Source organism: Castor canadensis, chromosome X (genome assembly GCF_047511655.1).
Source record: "Castor canadensis chromosome X, mCasCan1.hap1v2, whole genome shotgun sequence".
In the NCBI taxonomy this organism is placed as follows: Eukaryota; Metazoa; Chordata; class Mammalia; order Rodentia; family Castoridae; genus Castor; species Castor canadensis.
This window is the reverse complement of record NC_133405.1, coordinates 87,431,550-87,458,876: the sequence shown is the minus strand read 5'-3', so window position 1 is coordinate 87,458,876 and position 27,327 is coordinate 87,431,550. Positions and strand designations below refer to the sequence as shown.

The 27,327-nt window shown below is 37.0% G+C and overlaps 1 protein-coding gene across 18 annotated transcripts in view; it reads left to right on the top strand.

The window, feature by feature from the left end:
- Zc3h12b (zinc finger CCCH-type containing 12B) overlaps positions 1 to 27,327 on the top strand; it is a 305,889-nt gene that overhangs the window by 2,702 nt on the left and 275,860 nt on the right. For 15 of the 18 annotated variants that reach the window (XM_074063656.1, XM_074063654.1, XM_074063652.1 and 12 more), the window contains exon 1: positions 21,308 to 21,774. The exons of the other annotated variants lie outside the window; for them this stretch is intronic. The gene's annotated coding sequence lies outside the window, so the exon portion shown is untranslated. Of the gene's footprint in view, positions 1 to 21,307; positions 21,775 to 27,327 lie in introns of those variants that run through there. 18 annotated transcript variants of the gene reach the window in all.

Genomic DNA, 27,327 nt, shown 5'->3' with positions numbered 1-27,327 from the left:
AATCCAGTTCCTCTAAGAATATTTACTTCATGCTATGTCCACATGCCCAGTAAAAGTTTGGATGTGGTTATTTGTCTAAATTAAATGTACTATGGGTTTACAATCTGGTTTTCAATGGAATTTGGCAAATATCTTATCTTCTAAGCTGACTTTGATTATTTTGGGTATATACCCAGAAATGGTATTAACCTAACATTTTTCTGATGACCTTGAATGTCCCTATTTTATAGTGCTACTAGTTGGCATTTAAAGACCACTGAATTGGCTGGTACATACCCTATGAGTTCAAAGCTAAAAATTGGTCCATACTGTGTCCTGTCAGAAGAAGGGGAGTAATACCTGGCATGTACTGACCAAAATCCTATTTCACACACGAGGAAATTGAGCTACCCCACCAGCCACTGACACATGAGGAAATTGGATCTAAGAGAAGTAAAGGATTTGTCCAAGGTCACCCAGCTCAGCTGACAACAGAAACAGGACTCCTGACTCACAGATCTGTGTTCTTCCTATGGCTCCACATGGCTGTATCAAGTTGCTACAGCTCCCAGATAGTACACTCCAATATGGGATGTCTTCGGAGGGCAAGGCATGCTTCTTCCACCCAATCTATGGACATTAATGGGAGATAGCAGTTAATTTATGAGAAGGAGCCCCTGGCACTTGGATGAAGGTCTGTGCTTTCTGAAATAATTAAGATGTTCAGTTAGAGAAAGAATAATAATCTTCTTATCTTTCATGGAGTTTCCTTGACTCCTTGACTTCTTTAGGAACAGGGAGAGGTAGAGATATAATAACAGCTTTATTCTGAATTGCCTTTCAAAAAGTGTGAATTTCATGCTAAATATCTTCTCATGTTTCTTAATCAGCATTTCTAAGAGTAAAGTGAGCCAAAGTGTTGAGGTCATTCATCCCAAAAATATTTATTGTTTATCTACTATTTTTCAGGCATCATGCTTCACAGTGGAGATCCTATTGTACAGATGACAGACATAAAGGTCATTCCCTCATCAAGCTTTCTGTTTAGTGAGAGAGACCAGCTACTACAAAGACCACACATAAATGTATACCTATATTGAGCAATCATGGCTTGGAAGAAGTCTAGATTCTTATGAGCATGTGTTAGAGGATAACCAACTTAGTCCTGGGCTGTGATAAAGGGAGCAGTAAGGGAAAAAAGCATCTTGAAAGAAGAGTCTAGTAGGATACTAGGTAGAAAAGGAGAGAAGTAGCAGAAGATTCACTAATGCATTCAGCCAACAAATACTGGGCAATCACTACATGACAGGAACTCTCCTAGGTTCCAGGAATGTAGCACTTTACATGCATTGTTAGTTTAATCCTTGTAATATATGTGTACCGACATATATTCGGTACTATTATTTTCCTTATTTTACAGAAGAGAAAGCTGAGGCACAGAGAAGTAATACCCAGAATCACACAATTATAAAGTGGCAGAATAGTGATTTGAATTTACAGCCTGGCTTCAGAAGCTGTCATGCTCTTAACTGCTATGTTCTAATGCTTTTCTAGAAACCTCTCCTCATGAAACATTCTATGGGGGAGAATCAGATAATAATCACAAGAAAGACAGAAAACAGTGGAGGTAAGACCATAACAACTCTAAGCAAGGATAATGACATAGAATGGTGGTAGAATGGAGAATGTTTTAGGAAGGATGGCCAGGAAAGGCCTTTCTTTAGAGATATGGGCATTGTATTAGAAACCTGAGATGCAGTTAGATAAATAATGATCTAGAAGAAGAGTACTTTAGATATGGGACTAGCCAGTGCAATGGTCCTCAGGCAGGAACATGCTTAGCTTATCAAAAAGAAAAAAAGAAGACAGGCTTCTGGATGATTGAGGGGAGCAGTAGTAGCTTGAAGAGATAAGTAGAAAAAGCACAAACTTGTAAATCATAGTGATAAATTGGAATTTTGAGCAGTAGAGCAACATGATCTGCTTTTTAAATATTACTCTGATTACTATGAGGAGAATAGATTGTACTGAGGCAAGAGTGGAAGCAGAAAAAAAAAAAAACAAGGAAACCTGTTATAGTTGTCCAGGAAAGAGATGGTGGTGGCTAGAATTATAGTAGTAATAGTAGATAGGAAGAAAAATAGACTTATTGGATGCATATTATTGGGTATAAAACTGACATGACTCACTTATGAATAGGATGGGACATACAGTGGAAGAGATAGGACATCTAAAATGACTCCTATAATAATACAATATTACAGTTAAGGGGAATAAGTGCTGATGTATTGTTCATTCCAAAATAGCTAAAAGAAAGAATTTTGAATGTCCTTACTGAGAAGACATGAAAATTGTTCAAGGTGACAGATATGTTAATTACCTTGATTTGATCATTATATGTATTGAAATACCACATTGCAAACCATAAATATGTACAATTATTATGTATCAATAAAACAAATAAAAATAATAATTTAAACATAATAAAATGATGCCTAGGTATTGGGCCTGAAAAATAGGGCAGTGCCACTTACTGAGACCGGAAAGAGAATCATAGGATGTCAGAGCTAGAAAGGCCCCCACATGTGACACATGGAAAAACTGAAGATCAAAAATGGCAATTGACCTACCAGGGTTAAGGAATTAAGGGCTAAATAGGTAATCCTAATCTCCACACACTGCTAGAAAACTTTCATGTTCTCCATTCCATCAACTGAGGGGAAGGAGGTAGTTGGAGCCTTACCTAAGATTCCCCCAGTTGATGGAAGTTGTGGGTGATTAACATAACCTACATCTGCCCACATAGTGTGTTAGGCATTCTCCAAGCAATGTTACAGCTAAGATTCATGCTATTTTTGATGGTTTTATGTCACTGAACTTTAACTCCTATATTCTTTCTTACCTGCCCAATGTCACTGACCTAGATCCCCAAGTAGAGTGTGGGGAAACAAAGAAGAACTGGCAGTGGGAGGATGGGAGCCCCACTTTTCCCTTCTCCAAGTCTATAAACCTTGGTGTGAAAACCCCTGTTGTAAAAGTCTGGTGTATATATGCTGAGTTTTCTTAGTAACTTTCACCAAGACTCAAGGGAGAAGACACATTGAATTCTGAGTCAAGGAACTTGGGTTCAAATCCCAGCTCTGATACTGACTCTCTTGTTTGTCTTTGGGCAAGTCCCTTCTCCTACTAGATCTGTCTTCTCATGTGTAAAATGATATGGTTAAATTATCTAATCTTCCCTAGAAAGATAAACTATAGGGACAAAACATTTGAAAACCATGTATTCAACAAAGGACTAGTATCTAAAATATATTAAGAACTCTCAAACTTCAAGAGTAAAAATTTCCAATTATAAAATGAACAAAATAAATGAAAAGGCATTTCACTGAAGAGGATATGCACATGCAACTGAGTACATGAAAAGATGTTCAATACCCTTAGCCATTTGGAAAATGCAAACTAAGACCACATTGGGATAACTGCTACACATCTCTCAGAAAGGCTAAAATTAAAAATGGTGAAAATATCAAATGATGCTGAGGATACAGATAAACTGAATTAGAATGGTACACTCTAAAAAGCAATTTGGCCATTAAAAAAAAAGACACATGCAACTACTATATGACCTAGCAATTATACTCCTGTGCATTTATCCCAAAAACTTGAACATTTGTGTTTATACCAAACCTGCTCCTATTATGCCAGTTTTATTTTTGATAGCCCTGAAGTGGAACAAACCTGATGTTCTACAACAGGTGAATGTTTATATACCCAATACTACTTGGCAATAAAAAACTATTGATAAGTCTCTGAGTGATTTTCCAGGGAATTATGCTTAGTGAAAAAAGCCAATTATGGAAGCTTAAACACTATGTGATTCTATTTATGTAACATTCTTGAAATGGTAAACTTTTAGAAATGGAGAATAGATTATAATTACCAACATGATAGATCTCTGTGGGTTGGTGCAAGTGTTCTGCATCTTGTCTGTGTCAATATTAATATCTAACTATATTACAGTTCTGCAAGAAATTACCATAGGGGAAAACAGAGTAAAACTTACATAGGATCTATCTGAATTACTTTTTGCAACTGCATATTAATCTATAATTAAAATTAAAAGCTTAATTAAGAAAAATATTACTTATCTTGATGATAGAGATTTTGGGATTTCTTTAAAATTGTGCCCAAAGCAAATACCTCAGTCATCTAACTCTAGCTCAGCCCTGCTCCCTCTCTTCAATGAATTCATACTGTACAGGTATAGAGTGAATGATTCCCTCAGATGAGTTATTCCCAGATATGCTATTGTCACCTTGAGAAACAACATTCATTCTCTCCTCTTTTTCATATTTGTTCCCCTCCTCCTCCCTCTGTGGCATTAATGATCAACTTTCAACATTGTTGAGGTTGTCTGGATTCAGTTTGTGAGCCCAAATATATCAGTGATCTTTTTTATACTTCTGGAGGTTGGGAAGTCTAAGATTGAAATGCCACTTGATTTGGTTCCTTGGTGAAGGTTCTCTTTGTAGCTTGCAGTCAGGTACTTTCTCCCTATGCTCTCAGATAGAGCAAGAGCTCTGGTCTCTTCCTTTCCTTATAAGGACACTTATTCCACCATGGAATTCCACTGTTATGACCTCATCTCAACTTAATTACTTCACAAACTCACCTCCAAATACCATCAAATTGAAGGTCAGAGTTTCAACATACAAATTTAGGGGAAGGACACAAACACTTAGTTCATAGCAATGGGCAAACTATATGAAAAGACATTTCTTCAAAGAAGTTATACAAATAACCAAGAAGTACATGAAAAAATGCTCAGCATCATCAATTGTTACAAAAATTGAAATCAAATAACAATTAGTTGTGAAATACAACTTCACACCTAGTAAGATAACTCTAATTATTTTTATATATATACATACATACACATATATATTAATATATATAAACAAGTGTTGATGTCAAGAAATTAGAATGCTCATATCCTGCTGGTGGGAATGTAAAATGGTACAAACTCTGTCATAAACACTTGGCACTTCCTCAAAAAGTTAATCACAGAATTACTATATGACAAATATATACCTCAAGGAATTGAAAACAGGACTCAGATAGTTGTATGCCTTCATTCACTGCAACACCACTCACAGCCAAAAGACAGAAACAACCCAAGTGTTCATGAACAGATTAATGACTACACGAAATGTTGTAAAACCATATAATGGGAAATTATGTAAGTATAAAGAGGAATAAAATTCTGGTACAAGCCAGGATATAGATGAACCTTGAAAACAATTTGCTAATTGAAACAAGCTGGTTATAAAATGACAAATATTGTCTAATTCCATTTAAATGAAATATCTAGACTAAGCAAATTCATAAAGACAGAAAGTTTATTAGCAGTTGTCAGGAGCTAGGGATTGTGCATAAAATGAGGAGCTATTACTTAATGGATACATTTTCTGTTTGGGGTGGTGAACAACTTTTGGAAATACTGGTGAGTTTTGTGCAGCACTGTGGAAGTAGTTAATACCTCTGAATTGTACACCTAAAATGGGTAAATTGCATGTATGCCATATACATATTGTCACAATAAAACAATTTAAAAGTAACTTTTCTTACAGATTTCCTTCACGAATTAAAATTCAGCACTAGAAGAACCGCAAATCAAATTAAATAAAGGCAAAAGCAGCTTCTCATCAGTAAATAAGAATTGTAAATATGTTTAAATGAGCCTAAGTGATGGAGTTAAGAGATGAGGACTTGGTAAGTGTTCCATGAACACAGTGCCTTGAGTCCTGCTTCTTGGTGTCCATGTAAATCAGTAAACAAATATTTTCTGAGCACACACTGTATGCTTCCCTTGAATAATCACATCCATTCCCATAATTTAATGATTTACTTGAATGTTGATAATCTTTAATCCATAACCCAAACTTAGAACTATCTTTACTTAAGATTCATATGATTAAATGCTTGCTTGTCAGACATCTCACACTCAATGTAGAAAAAAAAATAATCAATTTTCTCAATTGTCCCTCAGCTTATTCCTCTTCTTCACTTTCCATATGTCAGTTACTACCTTAGAGTCCCACCAAGAAACAGAGACCAACACTAGTTTTTTTAACAAATAATATAATGTAGAAAATGTATTGGAGGGCTGGAGTTGTGGCTCAAGTGGTAGAATACTTGCCTAGTGAGCATACACAAACCCCTGAGTTCAAACTCCAGTATCATCATTTTTTTTTTCAGTATTGGTGAACTGAAAAAGCAAAAAGACACTGAGGTGTTACAGAGGTGATAACTGCAGGAAGTAGCTAACATCCCTATGGCTGGGGAAATAAATGGAAAAGATTGGGATTATTAGACTTCAGAAATTTAAAGGAAGAGTCATAGGCTAGCTAAGATCCAGTGCCCTGAAAAGAAGGTCCTGCCTGGTGCTGGGGTCTCTTAGGAAACTCAATAAAGTTAGTTCTCAGACTTCTGAGAGTATAGCAGAAACTGGAAACTAGCACTAGTTGCTACTGAACCCAAGTGCCACTAACTAGTGAAAGGGTTTTGTTGGAACAATACAGACAGGAGCAGAAACCCTAACAAGTAGCAAAGTCACTTTCCTCCCTATTGCCAGAGACAAACAAGAACTAGTTGGCAAGGGAAAAAGTGTTGCAAAGCCCAAGCCCATAAAGCAGAGTTTTAAAGTATGGGTTTGGAGCCAAACAATAATAACAGGATAGTGAGTATCATTGACCTTGATCAAAACACCTGTATTAAGGTTTCTTTCACTGCAAGCAATGGGGAGTGCCTCTGATTAAGTTAAATGAAAATATAAGGCTACCTGGGGACTACCAAATCAATAAGAGGCTGGAAAGAATAGGAACTAGGGTACTTCCAGACATCATATAGCAGGAATTACCTGATGGTTTCCTCAGGGTGTTATCTCCAGAATGAATACACTCCAAATGTTTTCCCTCATTCATATATTACTTCATTTAAATTTTAGAGTTTCACAAAAGATAATTTCATTGCCCAAGTTTTGGTTAAGCACTACTTCTTATCTTGGTTGAAATAGAGCCTGTTCTTTGAGACCTTACCAAGTCTTCACACAATGATGTTGAAAAGTCATTTTTCAAATAAAATCAAAATGCTCCTACCAAAGGAAAGGACAATTAATATGGAGTAACCAAAAAACCCACAAATCTGGTGGTCATCTTTGACTCTTTCTTTGCCTTCATGACTCATTTTCACTCTTTAAAATAATGATTTCATTTTTATTAACATTTACTAATAGAACATATGAATGGGCTCAATATAATATTTTTGTTTATGCCTACAATGTATACTGCAAAATAGAACTTCCCTTTATCCATCCTTCCCTCCCAATACTCACATTCTTCCCAATCTCAGTTAATCACTACTCTATATTCAGGTCAATTTTTTTTTTTGCTTCCACGTATGATAGAGAACATATAATGTTTGTCGGCATCTGGCTTATTTCACTTAATAATGTCCTCCAGTTCTATCTATTTTGCTGCAAATGAGAATATTTCGTTCTTTATGGTTGAATAATATTCCATTGTGTGTATACCACATTTTCTACGCCCACTTATCTGTTGATGGGCACCCAGGATGATTCCATGTTAGCTATATAATAATGCCATAGTAAATATGGGTGTAAGAGATCTCTTTGGTATGCTGATTTAATTCCCTTTGGATATATATCCCAAAGCAGGATCCCTGATAGATCTATATTTAGTTGGGTGGAGAGCCCCCATACACACTGCTGTCCATAGTGGCTGTACTAATTTACATTCCTGCTAACAGAGTGTAAGAGTTCCTTTTTCTCCATATCCTTGCCAACAGTTGTTACTTTTTATTCTTGTTTTTAATAGTAGCCATTCTAACAACTGGATGACATGTTATCCCTGATGGCTAATGATATTCGGCATTTTTCCTGTATTGGTTGACTATTTGTATTTCTACTTTGAAAACTATTCAGATCATTTGCCCAATTTTTAATGGGATTACATGTTTTTTTTTTTAGTTCCTTACATATTTTTTCACTTTTATTAGCATATATTCATTATACAGAGGGGATTCACTGTGATAATTCTGAATAGGCTTACATTGTAAATTGCTTAGATTGCCCCCAACATCTCCCCCCACCAGCCCCTCCTCATCCCACTTAAAGCAATTGCAAAAGGTTTCATCATTGTATTTCATATATGTATATGAAATCCATCAATCATATTCCCTCTCCTTCATCTCCTCCATTTACCCTCCTCTCTCCCTGAATGTGAGTATTCTTGACTTTGGTCTGTTCAACCCCTTGCATTACTCTCCTTTACCCCTTCCCTCCCACTCCCCATTATTCAACAGGTTTCAATACATATCCTTATGTCCTTCTTTATATTCTTTGGATATTAATCTTCTGCCAAGCAATCAACAAATATTTTCTCCTATTCTGTTGGTTATTTCTTCACTCTATTGATTGTTTCCTTTGCTGTGTACAAGTTTTTTAGTTTTATATAATGCTATTTGTTAATTTTCACCTTTGTTTCCTATGCTTTGGAAGTCATATACAAAAATCATTGTCTGTACCAATGACTTAAGGAGTTTCTCCTTGTTTTCTTCTAGTGGTTTTAGAGTGCTTTCTGGTCTTACATTAGGCCATGACTTTCAACAAGAGCACAAATTTGCTCATTATTCTTGTTTCAAATATCTTCAGTCCACCTGTTTCTGTCTACCTTGGCTTCCACTACCTTAGTTCAAGCCTGATCATCTTGCGCCTCAACTAATGTGAGTTTTCATTCTTGCTTACCTGTGATCTCTTTTTGGCCTTCAATTTTTCCTCCAACAATTGTCAGTGTGACCTCTCTAAAGTGTCAACCTTATCTAGGTCCACAACTAATCCCCTTCTTCCTATCTAAATTCTGTCTATGGCTTATTACAACTTTCAGGATAAAATTCAAAATGCCTGATTTTTTGGCTTTTATCTACCTCTCTATGTTCATTTCATACACTTCGTTATCTTCAGTCACATAGGACATTCAAACAGAATTAGAGCCCATTAAGATACCATTCTGAAAAGAGTACTGCTTACTTATTTTTATCAATTCTGGAAATCACAATCTTGACCATTATAAGGGGTTATTTGCATGTTGGATCATAATTCTTCATTGTTCTCTCTTATTTCTGCAAAATTTTTGAGCAGAGGTATTATGATCCTTTCATTTTCAACTATTTTATCCATTTCATTTAAGTTATCCAATTTGGTGGTGTACAAATTGTTCATAGTATTCTCTTATAACTTATTTCATTTCTCTAGAATCATTAGTAATGTCATAATTTTCATTTCTGATTTTAGTAATTTGAATTAATTTTGTTGATCTTTTCAAAAGAACTATCTTTTAGATTCATTGATTTTCTCTGTTGTTTTTCTATTTTCATTTTGTTTGTCTCTGTTCTAATCTTTAGTGTGTACTTTCTTCTGCAAGCTTTGAGTTTAGTTTGTTCTTTTTCTAATTCCTAAGCCTTAAAATTAGTTTACTTTTTTCTGTTGCTGCTTGTTTGGTAGAACTGGAGTTTGAGCTCCAGTTGAGCTTGTTCTTACTAGCCACGTGCTCTACCACTTGAGCCACACTTTCAGCCCTTCATGATTTAGGTTGTTTTTTGTTTTTTCAGATAGGTCTCACTTTTTTCCCTGGGGTCAGCCTCAGATGGGATCCTCCTACCTGTAGCCTCCTGTGTAACTGGGAGGACAGGTGCACACCATCATCCTCAACTTACTTTGTTGAGATGGGGGACTCTTAACTTTTTGCTTGTGCTGGCCTACAAATGCAACTCCTGAGTAGCTGGGATTACAAGTATGAGCCAACACATCTAGTCTACAATTAGTATCGGATTTGAGATCTTTCCTTTTAAAAGTGTTTATAGCTATAAATTTTGCATATGCATTCCACAGACTTGGGTATGTTGTGTTTTTATTTTTAAAAATCTCTAGGGGTTTTATAATTCTTTCAGATTCATTCTGATTTCTTCTTTGATATACTGGTTAACGGTATGTTGTTTAGTTTCCATAACATTTTTCTACTTTTCCAGTTCTACTTCTGTTATTGATTTCTAACTTTATCCCATTGGTAGTTTGCATTATCATTATCTTTTTAAATCGTTTAGCACTTAGTTTGTGGAGTAACATATAGTATATCCTGGAACGTGATCCATGTGCAATTGAGCAGAATATTTATACTGTTGTTGTTGGGTAAAGTGTTCCATATATGTGTGCTAGATCTAGTTGGTATATTTTGTTGTTTAAGTCCTCTATGTCCTCATCTTCTGCTTGGTTGTTCTAACCATTATTGAGTCAGAGATATTGAAGTCTTCCAAATTTATTGTCAAACTGTCTATTTTTCTTTCAATTCTGTCATTTTTTGGCAGTACTGGGGTTCAACCTCAGTGCCTTGAGCTTGCTAGGCAAGTTTATAATTGTGAAATTATCTTATTTCACTGAAACTTATATTAATATATAATGTCTTTCATTGTCCCTTTTCATGAGGAAAGAAAAGCATTCTCAGAAATACCCATCACATTTTCTCTTACACTTCAATGGCATGACTAGTCTTATGCCTATCCCTAGCTGAAAAGGAAGAAGGAAAGGTGAGCTAGTCATATTATTGCTGTGAATAAAATCTCAGATCTGCTAACAAGGAAAGATATGAAAATGCATACTATGTTGGTAGCTAAAAGTCTCTTCAAGCTCAGCTCCTACAGCATGCAATCTAGTTTCTGTAGCGTCTAATCCAAGACATTGAAAGACTGCCTCATTGGGGCTGTGTGAGGAATAGCTTATTAAAGAATCTGTGTAATAGGTAAGACTTCCAAGACGACATCCATGACTCCTGCCTCTTAGTATCTATTTCTTTATGTAATCAGCAGTTGAGTGTGGGCTAAATGTTTGTGAATTGCTTCTAACAAATAGAATGTAGGAAATGTCATGGGGATGTCACTAAAATGAGTAGGTTACAAAATATTGTGATCTCTCCTTTGCTACAGATTTTCTCTATTGACTTCTTAGTTTACAGGCTTTGGTAAAACATGCTGCCATGTTGGTTAGGCTCATGTGTCAAAGAACTGAGAGCAGCCCCTGGTCACTACTTTGCAAATAACTGAGGCACCATAGTCCAGCAATTCACAAATAATTAAATCCTACCAACAACAATGTGGACTTGGAAGTACATTTTTGCAAAATTGAGCCTTGAGAGGATGATAGCCAACCACCACAGGGAGACATACAGGTTTCTCTGTATGTGAGAGACCTTGAAGCAGAAGACCTAACCAAGTTACCAAGTTGTATCTAGATTTCTGACCCACAAAAACCTGAGATAATAAATGAAAGCTGCTTAAAATTGTTAGATTTGGGGGGTAATTTATTCAGCAAAAATAATACAGTAGGAAAATGAACACGTCTAGAACATCATTTAAACTTTCTGCCATGGGCTGACAACTCATGATTCAGATATTTTTCTTTCTACTCTCCCTTCCCAAGCTGTAAAAGAAAAAATTTCTAATATTTAGGTTAAAACAGTCTAAGAATGGAGCTGAATCCTTCATGGGTGAATGGGTTCCCCAACCCTGAAGGTATTTAAACAGGAGCTGTTTCACCATCCTTAGAGATTTTTGTGGTATGGCTTCAGGCATCAAATGAATGGATTAACTAGATCTGTGCTTTCTAGCCCTTTTCACATTATATAAAATATTTGTGTGGCATGATGGAGGTAAACAAATCCACTGTGGCCTGAAGTGACAATTTTTCTAGGTCCTACCCAACCATTCTTAGGACTTTGCGTACCTATAATTAATTTGTGGCACACCAGTGTGCCTTGCTCTACTGATTTGAAAGCCCAAGACTAGATGACTTAAGGCTTTCCGTACTTAGATTCCCTGGAGCAATAGTTTTCATGGTGTAATCCCCAAAATAGCAGGATCAGCGTAACCTGTCCCTTGCAGAATGCAGACTTAAGCTTATTGAATCAGAAACTCCAAACAAAATTATTTACAAAATTTTATATGTTTACAATTGATATGTCCTCCTACTGGAGGATATCAGTATGAGGTGACCTTCTTTATCTCTTTTGACTAATTTTGGTTTGAAATCTCCGTCAGGGACAAGTATAGCTACTACTGTTAGCTTTAGGGCTACAGTTGCTTGGGAAATCTTTTTTCATCCTTTTAGTGAGGTTAATTTGTTGTAGGCAGCAAATGGTTAGGTCTTGTTTTTTATTCTAATCTCCCAGCCTGTGTCTTTTGATTGGAGAATTGAGACTATTAACATTCAGAGTTATTACTGAAAGGTATGTAGCAATTCCTTCCATGTTATTGTTATTAGTTTTATAGTGCTCAATTCTTCCTAACTCCTTGTTTGCTTATCTACTCATCTAGTGAGATTTATTCTTTCCTGTATTTGCATTTATCTTCCTCTTCTGTGTGTAGGATTCCTTTATGTATCTTCTGTAGCACTGGTTTAGTAGTAGTGAATTCCATTAGTTTTTTATTATAGAAAGCTTTTGTTTCTCCTTCAATTATGAAGGGTAGGTTTGTTGAGTACACTAATCTAGGTTAGCAATTATTTTCTTTCAGGATTGAAATACATCATTCCATGTCCTCCTTGCTTTATTTATTTTTATTTGGAAGTGCTGGAGTTTGAACTCAGGGTTTTGTTCTTGTGAAACAGGTACTCTACAGCTTGAGTCAGCCTCCAGCACTTTTTGCTTTGGTTATTTTGGAAATAGTGTCTCATCTTTTTTTACCCAGGCTAGCCTGGACAATGATCCTCCTATTTGACACTTCCTATTGTAGCTGAAATGACAGGCATGCCCTACCATGTCCAGCTTTTTTCTGCTAAGATGAGTTCTCATGAATTTTTTTCCAGGTTTTCTTGGAACCATGATATTACCAATCTCAGTCTCTCACATAGCTGGGATGACAGGCACATGCCACTGCATCCAGCTATTGGTTGACATAGTGTCTCATGAACAAACCACAATCCTCCCAATCTCAGGCTCCCAAGTAGCTATGATTAAAGGTGTGAGCCGCTGGTGCCCAGTTCTTCTCTTTGCTTTTAATGTTGAGAAATCTTCTGTTATTTTAATGGGTTTGCTTTTATAGGTGACTTGGTGCTTCTCTTATACACTTTCCCTATTTGTTCCTTATTCTATATGCCTAATCCAGTATTTTTTCCTATATCCAATTACATTTAGAATAAATGAATGACCTAAAAGGCTTCTAATTGTGAGTAATGCTTGTCTGCCAACCCTTGATTTTCTGCTTTGTGGATCTACTTTGTGGATCTTTGGTGGCAAATTAAAATCCCAAGGTGGTTTCCCTCTGCCACACAGCACATGTCTGTGTTGTCTTCCCTTGCCATCAATTACTATTTTCTTGGGAATGAAAATCCATTTTCATATTGGCCTAAGGGAAAAAAGCTGTCAAGAAATCAGAACTTATATTCCAGAGAACACTAAAAACAGGAATCAGATTATTTGGAGCTTTATTCATGCCTTTTATGAAGGCATGAATATGGAAACTATAGCTTGGATATGAAGTATCTCCCTGAAAGGCTTGTGTGTTGGGGACTTGGTCACCAGATGGTGGCCCTATTTGGGGATATTCTGGAAACCTTAGGAGGTGAAATTTAGCTGGAGAAAGTAGGTTCCTGGGAGAGGTTCCTTGGTGGTATCTTGTCTCTGACCCCTTTCTGCTTCCCTTTCCCTGACTCCTGTCCACCTTGAGGTGAGTAGCTGCTGCCACATGCTCCTGCTGGCCATGATGTTTTGTTTCACCATGGGCTCAGAATCAGAGGGGATAAGCAACTATGGACTGAAGCCTCTGAAACTGTGAGCCAAACAATTTGAACATGTTAGGTGCTTAACGGGTCAATTCTTTCCTCCTTTAAGTTGTTTGTGTCAGTATTTGATCCTAGCACCAAGAAAAGTAACATAGAAACAAACAATACAGTGAAGAGACAACCTACAGAATGAGTGAAAATGTTCAAAAACCATTCATTTGACAAGTGGGATATAAGGAACTCAACTGAAACTCCCTCAAATAATCCAGTTTAAAAATGTGCAAAAGACCTAAATAGGCGTTTCTCAAAAGAAGACATACAAATGACCAGCAAGTATATGAAAATGCTCAATATCATTAATCATCAGGGAAATACAAACCAAAACCACAATGAAATATCATCTCATTTCAGTTAGAAGGTCTAGAATCAAAAAGATTAAAAAAAAACTGAAACATTGACCAAGATGCAAAGAAAGGATAATTCTTATATACTGTTTGTGAGAGTATAAATTAGTATATATATTGTGGAAAACAGTATGGAACTTCCTCACAAAACTGAACTACCATATGAACCAGCAATCCCATTAGTGGGTGTGTATATCCAAAGGAAATTAAATCATTATAAGTGTTAGTCAGACTTTTTGTCAAAGTGACAAATACCTGAGAGAAACAGTGTAAAGGAGGAAAGGTTTATTTGGACTCACTGTTTCAGAAGCTTCAGTTCATGGTTAGCTATATACATTACTTTGGTCCTGACATGAGACAGAATATCATGGCAGCAGAAACATGTGACAGAAGCTGCTCACTTCATGGTAGCTGGAAACACACATACAAATACACCCAGAACTGTTCTTTACTAATCTATCTTAGGTATCTCTCAATCCAGTCAAGTTGACATTTAAGATTAGTCATCATACTATATGAAAAAGATAATTGCACTACCATATTTATTGCAGCACTATTCACAATAGTTAAGATATGCAATCAACTGAGATGTTCATCAATGAATGAGTGGATTAAAATGTAGTATATATGCACAAGGGAATATTACAATCATATATTTATGATGAAATCCTGTCATTTGCTGCAACATGAAACTGAACTACATTATGTTGCATGAAATAAGCCAGGCACACAAAGACAAATATTGCATGCTTTCACTACTTTGTAGAAGCTAAAAAACATTGAACATGTAGAAGTAGAAAGTAGAATATTAGGAACACAGGGTAGGAAGGATATGGGGAAAGAAGGACAGAGAGAAGTTGGATACTAGGTAACAAAACATGGTTAGATAGGAGGAATTAGTTGACAAGTTCTATAGCATAGCAGAGTAACTACAGTTTACAACAGTTAATTATAAATTTCAAAATTACTAGAGAAGAGTTTGAGGTTCCCAATACATAGAAGTAATATTTGGGGAGATAGAAATGCTGATTCGGTCATTATATTCTGGGCACATATACTGAATTATCATACTGTATCTTACAATTAAGTATAAATATTATATGTCAATTATAAAAATAAACTTTAAAATGAATGAAAAGACAAAAAGGTAAAAAAAAAAGACTAGTGCTTGTTCATAATAGCCAAGCTATGAAAACAATCCAGATGCTCTACAAGTGATGAATGGATTAAGAAAATGTGACACACACACACCCACAATGGAGTTTTATTCAGCCATAAGGAAGAATGAAACCATGTGGTTTGAAAGTCCAATTGGAGGGCATCATATTAAGTGAAGTAAACGAGGATCAGAAAGACAAAACTCGCATGTTTTTTCTCATATGTGGAAGACACACACAATACAAAAATAAGCAATATTATGAAAAACAGTTTACACTAAGGGGAGGCCACTAATGGAAGAGGGAGGGTAAATGAAGGAAGTTAAGAAGGTGAATATGGGTGATGTACTTTCTATACAAGACTGAATATAGAATCTTTAAACCTGTTGAAATCACATAAGAAGGGAACTAAGGTAGAAAGGAGAAAAACAGAGGGTATGGACCAATTTGAGATATAAGGCATATATACATGGAAATGTCATAAGGAAACTCCCTGTAGAGCCATCTTAAACAAACAAAAATGCCTTTTTTCAAAAATGGAGAACAGGAAGGTAAAACAAGTCTTGTCTGGGGACTTGTACCAGTGGGAGTGGGGAAGATGTAACGAAATGGTGAAGGAAGCTGAATGTAGTGGAAATATTATGTACCCATGTACGAAAATAGAAAAATAAGACATGTCTAAAAATTAGACATGTTGTTGAAACTATTCCAGGAATAGAGGGCAGGGGAGTAAAGGAGAATGATGGAGGTGGTGAATTCAACTATGATATATTGTGAGAACTTTTGTAAATGTCACAATGTACCCTCTATACAATAATAATATAATAAAAAAAGAAAAACACAGAAGTGTAGAATGGTGGAGACTCTCTAGCTGTATAAATTTAGAAAAGTTACTTAACCTCTCCGTGCTGTAGTTTATTCATCTATGAAATGAGAATTAAAATATCACCTATTTCATACAGTTCTTGGGAATATTAAATGAGTTAACATATGTAAAACTCTTAGAACAGTATTAAGCAGAGTTAGCATCATGAAAGTAGCAATAATAATAGTTACTGTTACTATTTAAAAAGAACAACTAGTGCTGGTGCTGCTTCCTCACCCCAGGGAAAGGACTGATTGGCCTGCCTGAAATAACATACCCTTTCCCGGTCCAATCAACTATAATTAAGGAGTATAATAATGTTGAAGTAACATGGAATCCCCTCCTTTTTATGATGCTGGGAATTGAACCCAGGGCCTTATGGATTCTAGGTAAATGTTCTAACATACAGATACATCCCCAGCCCTGACATGGCAACATCTACATGCACCTATGTGCCATGTAGATAGTAAGATGGATGAACAAAATACAGGGAGCAAAATTCCTAGAGAGTGTTTCTGGGTAAAGAACCCTGAAGGTACCTGCTACAACAAAGAAGATGAATAGTATTAATTATTTAAAGAGATTTTGTTAGTATTGGCTAGGATATGAAATTCTACCCCACTCTTCCTTCTCTACTATTCCCTGAGAGTAGAACACTAAAAAATGGTAAACAGAGCACCTTGTTATTATTTGGACCTTTGTGCAATATGTATCATACAGAATGCAGGAAAACCTGATTTGAAGTGCATGGCACATACTTGAGGCCTGAGAGACTGATATTTCCCCAAATATGCATGAATAAAAATACTACCTTTCTATCAGCTCTTAGGACATGGGAACCTTAGGTTAAGAGAAAAAAACTTTGGCCATTCCAACAGAATGGAATGAGGAATGACTGAGACCAAGGCCATGCCCAAGTGCCTGGTTTTCAGTCCAATGAACCCATTCCTCAGTTCATAACTAAATATGACACAGAGAATGTCTTGCCTTCTGATCTATTGGTTTAATGTTCTTTCATGCTAGGAAGAAAGAAGAAAAAAGTAGGGAAAATATGTGGAAACCATTTGTTAAGTAATTTCTGAAGTGAGGAGAGGGGTTTGGAGCTCTTCTACCCTTACATTCTTCTACATTTTATTTTCTCTTAATCCTTTGAGCTTAATAGCTAAAATGATGATCAGCCATAACAATTCCTCTTGTGGAAGAACTTCTTGAATATCAGAGAGGTTCTTCTCTTTTTGTGATAGCATCTCCCTGACATTCATCAAATTTTCTCTATTATCCCATGGCCACATTTGTATAGCAGCCCAAAAATTCACCTTCCATTTTACTGCCCTTATCAAATTATGCATATGTACTTGCCCAACCTGGTTCAATAAGTACTTTGCAATAGCATAGTCCAGATAAAGCAACAGTAGGCCAGCAATATAAAAATGTTTTACATTTGAGCCACATACTTCTAAGGATTAAATTTCTGCAAAGATAAAGTCTCAAGTCCCATACTGAAACTGCTTTCTCTGTAGAAATTAAATTCCCAAAGAGATGAAAGCCAAAATTTATCTTCTCCCCAATTTCTTATTTTGCTTTTTCTTAGCCAAAGGAGATACATCCAGATGTCTGAGTGGAGTCTGTTTTCTTTCAGCAGCTGCATACTTGGCTCTGTTTTTCTATAATCACAACTCTCCTAACACTTCTTAAGTTGAATTGACACAATTTCAAGGCTCCCTTAGGTTTGACTTTCTCAAAATTCAGTCCCACACACATAAAATATATGACAAAGTGCTTATAACAATCTTAAGCAAAACTAATGTTTTTATATTGCTTTTGCCATTCCTATTGTTTATGGGACAGAGAGAGAGAGAGAGAAGAGAGATGTTGACTTTAAGTTGATCTGTATGCTGTATGCCTGTCAGTTTGTGCTAATTGCTCAATGTCTACAACTTATTAAATAAAATCAAACTGAGAGAAATTGGCCCTGAGCAAGAATAGGTGAGCTGCCCTGTTTATTTTCTAAAAGCCTCCTGGAATCTCAAATCTTTATTAACTCTGTGCTGCTACTATTGACACTTACCAAACATGGATCCATGGTAGTCTTGCTTTTCCTTGCTCTTGAATTCTACAGGCTTTGGTTACCTAATTGTAAGTGTAAATTTTCTCTTATCATTTAATTTTCCTGCCATTTGCAGGAGAAATACACTGAAACTCTGCTCAGGTGAGTGATGGGGTAGGGGTGTGAGAGAACAAGATACCATTCTTCTAACTAATATCCCAAAGCATGTGAACCCAAGTTCTTCCTATGTATAAAAAAGGTCATTTCTGGGTGCTTAAAGGAGAGTTTTGCTTTCTCTATGTGGGGCTCTGCCTTCCAATCTAGTTTCAGTAAAGTACAGTGGCATTTTCAATTTATATACATTTTGCAAGGATCTCCTACTTCAGGACAAAATCTCTTTTCTTCCTAATACCAGCTGAAATTGTGATTGCCAAACATAAGGAGTTCATAAATATTACCTTGTAGACCTGTGGGAAAGTGTGGTTGAAATGTGGCTCACATGAAGTCTTAGCAAGGCTACCTAATGTGACTCTTGTACCCAAGTTCAAATTGAAACAGTGTTCTTCTCTGGCCAGGCACATAACTCAGGAATATGGCAATATTCTTAGTACAGACAGAAGAGCATAGCTGGAGCTGCCTCAATGTACGCTATGGCCTTTTACACTATCCATAGCAAGGACAGAGAAGGAACAGGAAAGGAAGTACCACTCATGGACATGAGATCCATTTGCAAACACTAATGTCACCTATTTTTAAATTTGATGAAATCAGGGTCATGACATGTGACCCATAAGTATTTCCCTTTCTTAGGAATGGATGAAGTAAGGGCAGGGTGGAAAGACAGGTGCCTTTCCTTATACAGCTAGAGGGCTTGAGTGCTAATTTCTCCACCACAAACAGGAATTATTCAGGCCAGCTGGTTGTGGAAGGAACAACAGTTTTCCAGTCAAAGGGGAAAAAATAAGCAAAGATAGTTTGATAGGGGAGAGCAATGTTGGTTTGCAAGGAACAGTAATTGAAGTCAAACTAGCTTGAGCAGCAAAAGGAATTTAGCATGAGGATAGAAGAGTGTCTAATGTAACTCAAGAACAAGAAGGCAGGTACACCTCAAGGAATAAGCTGGCACTAGGAATTCAACTGCTATCTGGAGTCTCTCTGCTTCTTTCATCACTGCATCTCTGGTCTTTCATAGCAGACCAGATTTTTTTCCCTAGGCCACATGGCTGGAAAATAGCTGCTGCTAACAGCTCTGAAGTTTATACTACTCATCATAAGAAAGCAACGTGATTGGGCCGAATTCTAGGTTCTAGATTCCTGAAGAAGAATTATGATAGTCCCATATTGCCTAACATAGCCAAGGGGTCACATAACATGAAAACTTCTACAATAACATTGAGATGAACTTGATAGAAGGAGAAGTTCCCAGAAGACAGGGGTGTTCATTAAAGGAGAATTTAGTAAGTTTTTCCCTGTGTTATGTTCTTTCCATTGATTACAGCTTGGTGATTGTTTCACCTTTCCAATTTTTCCTCTTTCCTTAAGATTTTCTGGCTATCTTGTCACGATAAAATTTCACTTTAGTTTTTTAGTCCACTGAGGTCTCCACTAATGTTTCATTAGCACTTCTTGTAGAGCTTCTCAGAGTTCTTATGTATGGTATAGCTATTTTTACACTTCCTAAAATGTTTAAATCTTTTATTAAGTAAACATCCTGTAGGGCACACTTTGTAAATGTGTTTATGCATTGTATCATGTTCAAAATTTATGACATTTTTAGCATTACACATTACAAGTTCTAAGCATGATTTCAAAAAGATCAAGTAAATAGTCCCCAGAAGAATCACACAAAAATGTCTGGCATATAGTCACTGACTTCAAGTCAATTCCTCAGTGTCAATATTTTAAAACTAATGTGTAGTTTTTGAAGAACCAGTGGATATTTACACATTCATTAATTGGAGGGTTCATATAGGTTTCTTGCCCATGTGAACCTTGTGGAAATGTATCTAAGGATTTTATAGATCTAGATGTATATTAGAAAGTGAAAAACTGGTCTGTGGCTAGGTGTCTAAGGCAGAGTGGAATGAGATAAGACCTAGAAAAATAGAGGCCGTATCTTAGAGGACTTGAAATGTTAAACTAGAGAGTTTGTACTTTCTCCTGTATTGTAAGCAATGATGAACTATTGAAAAATAGCTCTAAGTTTTAGTAAGTGCTTACTCTGTGCCACAGTGAGTTACGCATGGTAAGTGCTTTATATACACTCTCATTTAATCCTCATAACTATCCTATAAGTACTGTAATTCTCCCCAGTTTACAGATGAGGAAATGCATTTAGAGAAGTTAAATACCCTAGCTCAAGGAAACAGAGGTACTCATTGGTGAAGCAGAAATTCAAATTTGGCTCTAACTCCAAAGCCCATTTTGTAAACCAGAGGGAAGTGGGAGTAGATGTGCGTTTTACAAAGATTATCCTAGTAGAAGTATGAGGAAAGTTTGCAGGGAGACAAGTCTAAAGTTGATTTTGTATGTAAAGATGCTGGGAGACCAGAAACAGTGCTGTTGTAGAAGAACTGTTAGGCCTTATTAACGGGGCTGTTCATAACCATTGGAATTATGCAGACCAGTAACACGGTCAATTTAGAAAATTCTTTTGATAGCCTTTGCGAAGGACGGATTGGAGGAGGGCAGTGAGATATGTAAGAAGGTAGGTTGTTGGGAATGTCACTCTCAACCGTCCAGGTGCCTGCCCAGGGGCTGGAAGATCTCATGCCAAGTCCCCAGGCCTTTCGAATTGCACAGCATCCTGGACCTCTCCCTACCCTACCTTACCTTGATGTCGCTCCACCTAGGCCTAAGAAGTGCGGTTTTGCTTGCTTTTCTAGGTCGCGCGCACCGGCTGGCTTGAGCTCGGACAGCGGCGCCAGAGGCTGCCTGCAGGGGTGCGGCGCATGCGCGCGGTTGCTAGGCAACGGCGGTCGGGGCGCCGCGGCGGTAACTGTGCTGGGGTTGTGTGTGTAGGCAGCGGCGCCAGAGGAGGAAGGAGCGCGAGGATGCAGCTGCGGCCGCGGCCCCAAGAGGGAGCCGCCGCTGCTCTGTGGCCGCGGGGGCCGAGGGACTGGAATCAGGCCTGGGGGTCGCGTCTGTGAGGGGGCTGTGGGGGGCGGCGGCCTCACCAGAGGCTCCGGCCTAGTACCTTGATGGGCTCGAGCTGCTGGGTGAGCACGGCCTGTCCCCCGTTACCTCCCGACGTTCTTCCATGTCGATGGTGGTGAAGTTGGCTGCGCAGGGAGTGCAAGGCACCAGGCTGCCTGCCTTACACCCAGCTCCTCTCTGGCCCTGACTCTCGGACACCTGCACCGCAGCCTCCTCTCGCCCGCCGAGCCCACCCTCGGCGGCGGGGGGAGGGGGAGGGGCTCACCCCCTGCAGGGCTGCTTCGAGCAGGGCGACGACTGGGACCCGTAGGAGAGTAGGGGTGAGTAGTGGAACCGCACTCGCCGGGTGCAGGAGAGCTTTTTAGGCCTCCCGGGGCTCGGGAGGTGAGCAAAGCTGTGTTCTCCTGCAGAAGCTTGTGATGCCCCTTCTTCATCTGCTCGCGGCTCTCTAATTCCTTCAAGGTAGTTTTTCTTCTCAGAGACACCACTTTTTGGTTTCAACCCCGACATCCAGGGACTTGGGGTTGGTGCTTAAGGCCTGCCTTTGCTTCTCAGATGCCTTAGATGCTGATAATTTTACGTACAGTCACGCATCTTGGTCCTAGATTGGGGACAGACTCTGCTAGTGCCATGCTCTCCCCTTTCTCCTTGCTCCAACTATGGCTCCAATTTCGCTCTCCGGAGACTCAGTCTAACCTCAGGCTTTTCAAGAGCCCATTCTCCAGCCTGCTGTCGCTTCATGCCTTGAACTAATAGCTAGAGTGGCCTCTTAGTTTTTTCTACTCATGTGCCAAGTGCTTCTGAAAGCCTTGCTCCTGGCTTCTGACTTCTGACATGTACGAATATGGTGCTTACATTAAATAATAACACTAATAAAACAAACTAGCAACGCACTCTACTTGACTTCCAAAGTGCCATCAAACTTGAGAAGTAGGCAGAGTGGATGAGAACAGTGGGAACGGGTTTTACAAACTACTGTTCATCCAGAATGACATACTTCTTTCATAAATATTTTGATAAAACCTAAAATGTTCCCAATAAAAGTGAGGATGGATTGTGATGTATTTGTTCTTCCTAAGATAGCCAGCAACTGAAAGTAGTCGCTTCCCAAAAACATTGGCATGAGGCACTTGAAGTGAAAGATATTTTAGACAAAGTGATTAGATGAGAATCTAAAGTTGTGAGGTGCTTTATGAAAATTAACAATATTATCTTTGAGGAGTAAGGTTGTTTCTTCAGAAAGCAAATGGCTGAAAAAAAATTACAGCTCCCTCTTGACCCCTTTCAAAAGGGGACTGAATTTAAATAAAACAGTAATTTTGATTGTAAGACAATAAGATATGGATTCTTTCTTTCTTTCTTTCTTTTTTTGCTCTCTTCTCTCTACTGTTTTTTTTTTAAGCCATTTCAGGTTTCTTTTTCAATAAAAGAAATGGTGAAAAAGAAGCACAATAATGGAAAAGCTAAATTTAGTTCTTAGTAAACCCTTTTAAAACAGGATATAGATGCCATGTTTGATTAGATAAATTTGTGTAGGGAATCTGTTAAGACTGGAAACTCCCTGATAGTTTTGGGTAAAATGCTATGATTTGCCTTTGCAGCTTTCTTGTTTGAGGTTCTTTTGGGTATGTTTTAAAGCACAGTATAATTCTGGTACCACTGCAAAATAATCTTGGGCCTCAGTGTGTATTCTTTGTTTTGTGCATTGGCAAACTGACATGCCTCCAGCTGCTAGATTCCAAAGTTAGAAATTATAATGTTTTGGAAAAGCTCCTGATGAATTTAAGACTGAGTTATTTGAAGTAATAATATATCCTGTGAGTACTTGATGTTCACTTTCATGTACTTTTTGAACTGGGCACTGATTTGCTGCCCAAAAAATTTTTTTATAATGAATATGGCCAGGTAAGCATCACATACTCAAGCGCTTTTACCAAACATGTCTTGACCATATGATAAGATAATATTGATAGCTCATTTAACAAGTACTGTCAAGGCACTTAACCACTGAACTCTGGAATGAGGGATTTTGCTTTTCAAGTGACTTTCAACATGCTTTTTTATTTCTTTTTAGATTCTATTGAGTGTCCACTATTGTCCTGGGTACTGTGGGAAATAGAACAGAAATGGGTCCTAGGAGTAAAATTGCTTTCTGCTGGAGAGAGAAAATACATACATGAAACATCATGGTCAACAATTGAAAAATAGAGCTGGCAAGAGTGGCTCAAGTGGTAGAGTGCCTGCCTGGCAAGAGTAAAGCTGTGAGTTCAGACTCTGGTACCACCAAACAAATAAACACACAAAAAAATGGGAAAATAAAGTAGTACAGAATTAAGAGTAAGTGAAGATCATCAGAGGATGGTAATTGTCTGAGAAAACTGTATAGAAAAAGTTAGACTTAATTTTGGAAGTATAGGCTTTCTTGGAAGGAGGAGTTCAGCATAGAATGAGCTAAGGCTTTTAATTTTGTGCATATTAGTAGTCTCTTGGATTAGCCTAAAGGGAAAGGGAACTGTGTAGCAATTAAGTTCTTTTTTGTAGTGGGCATAATTTTCTTTGATAGATTACATACTAATTTAATTTTATGAGAAATATGAATTTTGATACATTAAAGTATATAATAACTTAGTTTATAGTATTAACATTTAGTACTACTATTTCTGTGAATTTTCTGAAAACAAAGGGAAAGGATATGTCAAAGTCCTGCATGTTGATACCTGTCAAAGTTCTAATATAACATTAATAATGCATGTGTTAATAATTGGTGACTAACATCAATGTTTAAACTACAATTACATACCTCTGCAAAACTTATTTTAGTGCATTTCCAACAATTTTCTGCTGTGTTGAGAATTGATTAGATGACTGATGGTCTTCTGGATTTTAATCAACCATTGTAAGTTGATGTTTCCATATAGAAAAATAACAAGAAAATATACTGCAATTACAGTATATTTTCATTTACTATCATTTCTCTTGTGATTTTTCAACTTCACAATGGTGCAAAAGCAGTATATATTTAGTAGAAACTGTAGTTTAATTTCAAATTTTGATCTTTTCCCAGGCTAGTGATATATGGCTCAATATACTCTAGTAATGCTGGGCAGCTGCAGCGAGCCATGCTTTCCAGTCAGCCATGGAATCATGAGGGAAAGCAACCAATGTTCCATAGTGTACTATGTTGCTAAGCTATGGTTTGGTAGGTTAGGTGTGTTTTGATATTTTCAACTTATGATGGGTTTATTGAGATGTAACTCCATCATAAGTTGAGGAACACCTGTATTACATCAAAAGAGGTATGTCTCTGAACAGAGATATACTTTTTAGAATTACAGATACAAAGAATTACAGATTTACTCTGAGGAACAATATGCCCAAGCTTGAATTTTTGAGGCTTCTATACACCATCTTGCACCTTTCATTTGGTATTTTTTGCTTCCAGCAATAGTCTTTTAATTAAACATATTACTAATAAACTTTAATTCACAGTAGCTAATAGTTACTAGGCTAAACAAATGTAAGTGTTATTTTGTGATCTTCTACTTAGAAAGTCAGCTATTAGTTAAACAAGTTATTATAGAGAGTAGAATGATCCCTCCAGACACAGTTAGAAATGTATGATTATTGTTGGGAATTAACCAGATAGCAAGTAGCAAAATATATTCAGAAGGTATTGGGGGTAAATTGCCTTTGCTAAGTAAGTGTCATACATTTCTTTTCTTAGCTTCTTATGCCAGTATCAAAGGGCTGGTCTTTGGAAATAGAACTGTTAAATACAAATAGTGGGGAAACTACAGAAAAAGTGAAAGTTATAGCTGAGTTCTAAGTTCTATGGTAGTTTGGGACAAGTGCATATCTTAGTTGATTTGCTAAACCTCTGAGGTAGCAGCATGTGAAACAGGGTAAGGAGCTATCAGTTTCTGTTACATATAATAAGGTCACTCTAAGTTTTTTTTAATCTAGTTACTGAGTCCTGAGGCAGAACGACATAATACTGAGTACAAATGATGCATGTATAAGTTATATTTTTCCTTTAATACATAGTTTTAAAACTGTTATTCTGTTCTGATGTATGGTTTTTATTATATCAGCGGACTGAAAAATTTCCACCTGAGCATATCTCTAAATTTTATCATGGAACCTCATTAGAAACATAGCTTTTACCCAACAATTCTTTTTGGAGCAAATTGTCCTGGAACATAATGTTTTTCACTAAGTAAAAGACACAGCAAATTCACTGCAGGAAGAGAAGTGGAGATTGGAATTCATTCTACAAACAAATAAAAACCTTCACATGTTAGTTGTGGACTAATATTCATAGGAACTCTCCCACATACTTATCAGCTTTCTTTGAACCATTGGCATCCCAAAGACACCAAATCATTCTTATTTTCCTAATTACAAGTGTATCACTGGGATTAATTTTGTTACTATTATTATTCTTTAATAGAATTTTTGTAACAATTTTAAATGCAATAAATATTAAATGAAACTTGAAATTGAAAATTCACATTGTCAATAATGAGAAAAATGGACAATTTCTAACAACCTTAATTTGAAACCATTCTATAGTCATCCCTTTCTGTACCTTAGTTCTACTTATTTCTAATTACTATGGATATTGGTTTGTTTTCATGCTCACTTCTGAGCTACTTCTGTGATCCATAAAAAAGTTTTACAAAAGATATACATTACGCATACATATATAGATAGATAGACATCTATCTATATATATATTTTTGTTTTGGCATTACTAGGGTTTGAACTCAGGACCTCATGCTTGCTAGCTAGGCAACAGCAGCACAACTTAAGTCATGCCCCCCAGCCCTTTTTTTGCTTCATTTTGGTGGAAGGGTCTTGTTTTTTTGCCCAAGGCTGGCCTTAGATCATGTTCCTCCAATCTACACCTTCTGGGTAGCTGGGATTATAGGCATACATCACCATTCCTGGCTTGCTTTTTAAGATGGGATCTCACTAACTTTTTGTTTGGGCTGGTCTTCAGCCAATATCCTCCTGATCTCCATCTCTGGAGTAGCTGGAAATAGAGGTATGTCTCTCTCTCTCTCTCTCTCTCTCTCTCTCTCTATATATATATATATATATATATATCTCCCAATATCATATCTATCTCTATATGTTATAGAGGAAAGGTTTTCTAATAGCTTGAAAAGCCAGGCTCATATCAGATAAATTGCATCTGAAGTTGGGTGATTTGACTGAAAATAGCAGCAAGGAGAAGAGTTATATACATTCTTTTAAAAATACCATCTAACTAAGGACATTTAAAAATAACTAGCTATTTATTTCAAAAAAATTATTTCCTTTGCAAGGCATGGTGGCACACGGTTGTAATCCCAACTATGTGGGGGACAGAGGTAAGAGGGTTGTGGTTGGGGTTGCCAGGCAAAACACAAAACCCTATCTGAAAAATAAATTAAAGCAAAATGAGCTGGGGGCATGGCTCAAGTGGTAGACCAAGCACAAGTCTCACAAGCCTCACAAGCACAAGTCATTAGTTCAAACCCCAATACTGTGAAAAAACTTACTTTTTATTGTAGGAAGTAAAAAGTCAGAAGTTAGATACTTCTGGAATAAAAATAGGGTTTCTTTCATGCATATCAATTGAGAATTCATCATTACATATTTACTGTCTAAACTTTATATAGTTATCCTGAGAGTGTTTTTAATTTAAGTTCTGTTTTCTGTATTTTCCCATTTCTCTTGTCATCACTACTTTATATTGATACAGCATCTTTCAGCAGAGGAATTGATAAAAGTCTTTTCTCCATTCTGTGATGTTTCATACCATCTACCTGAAACTACTTTTATTTTTTTCTTTAAAACTGAAAACTAGTCCACATATGAGTGTGACA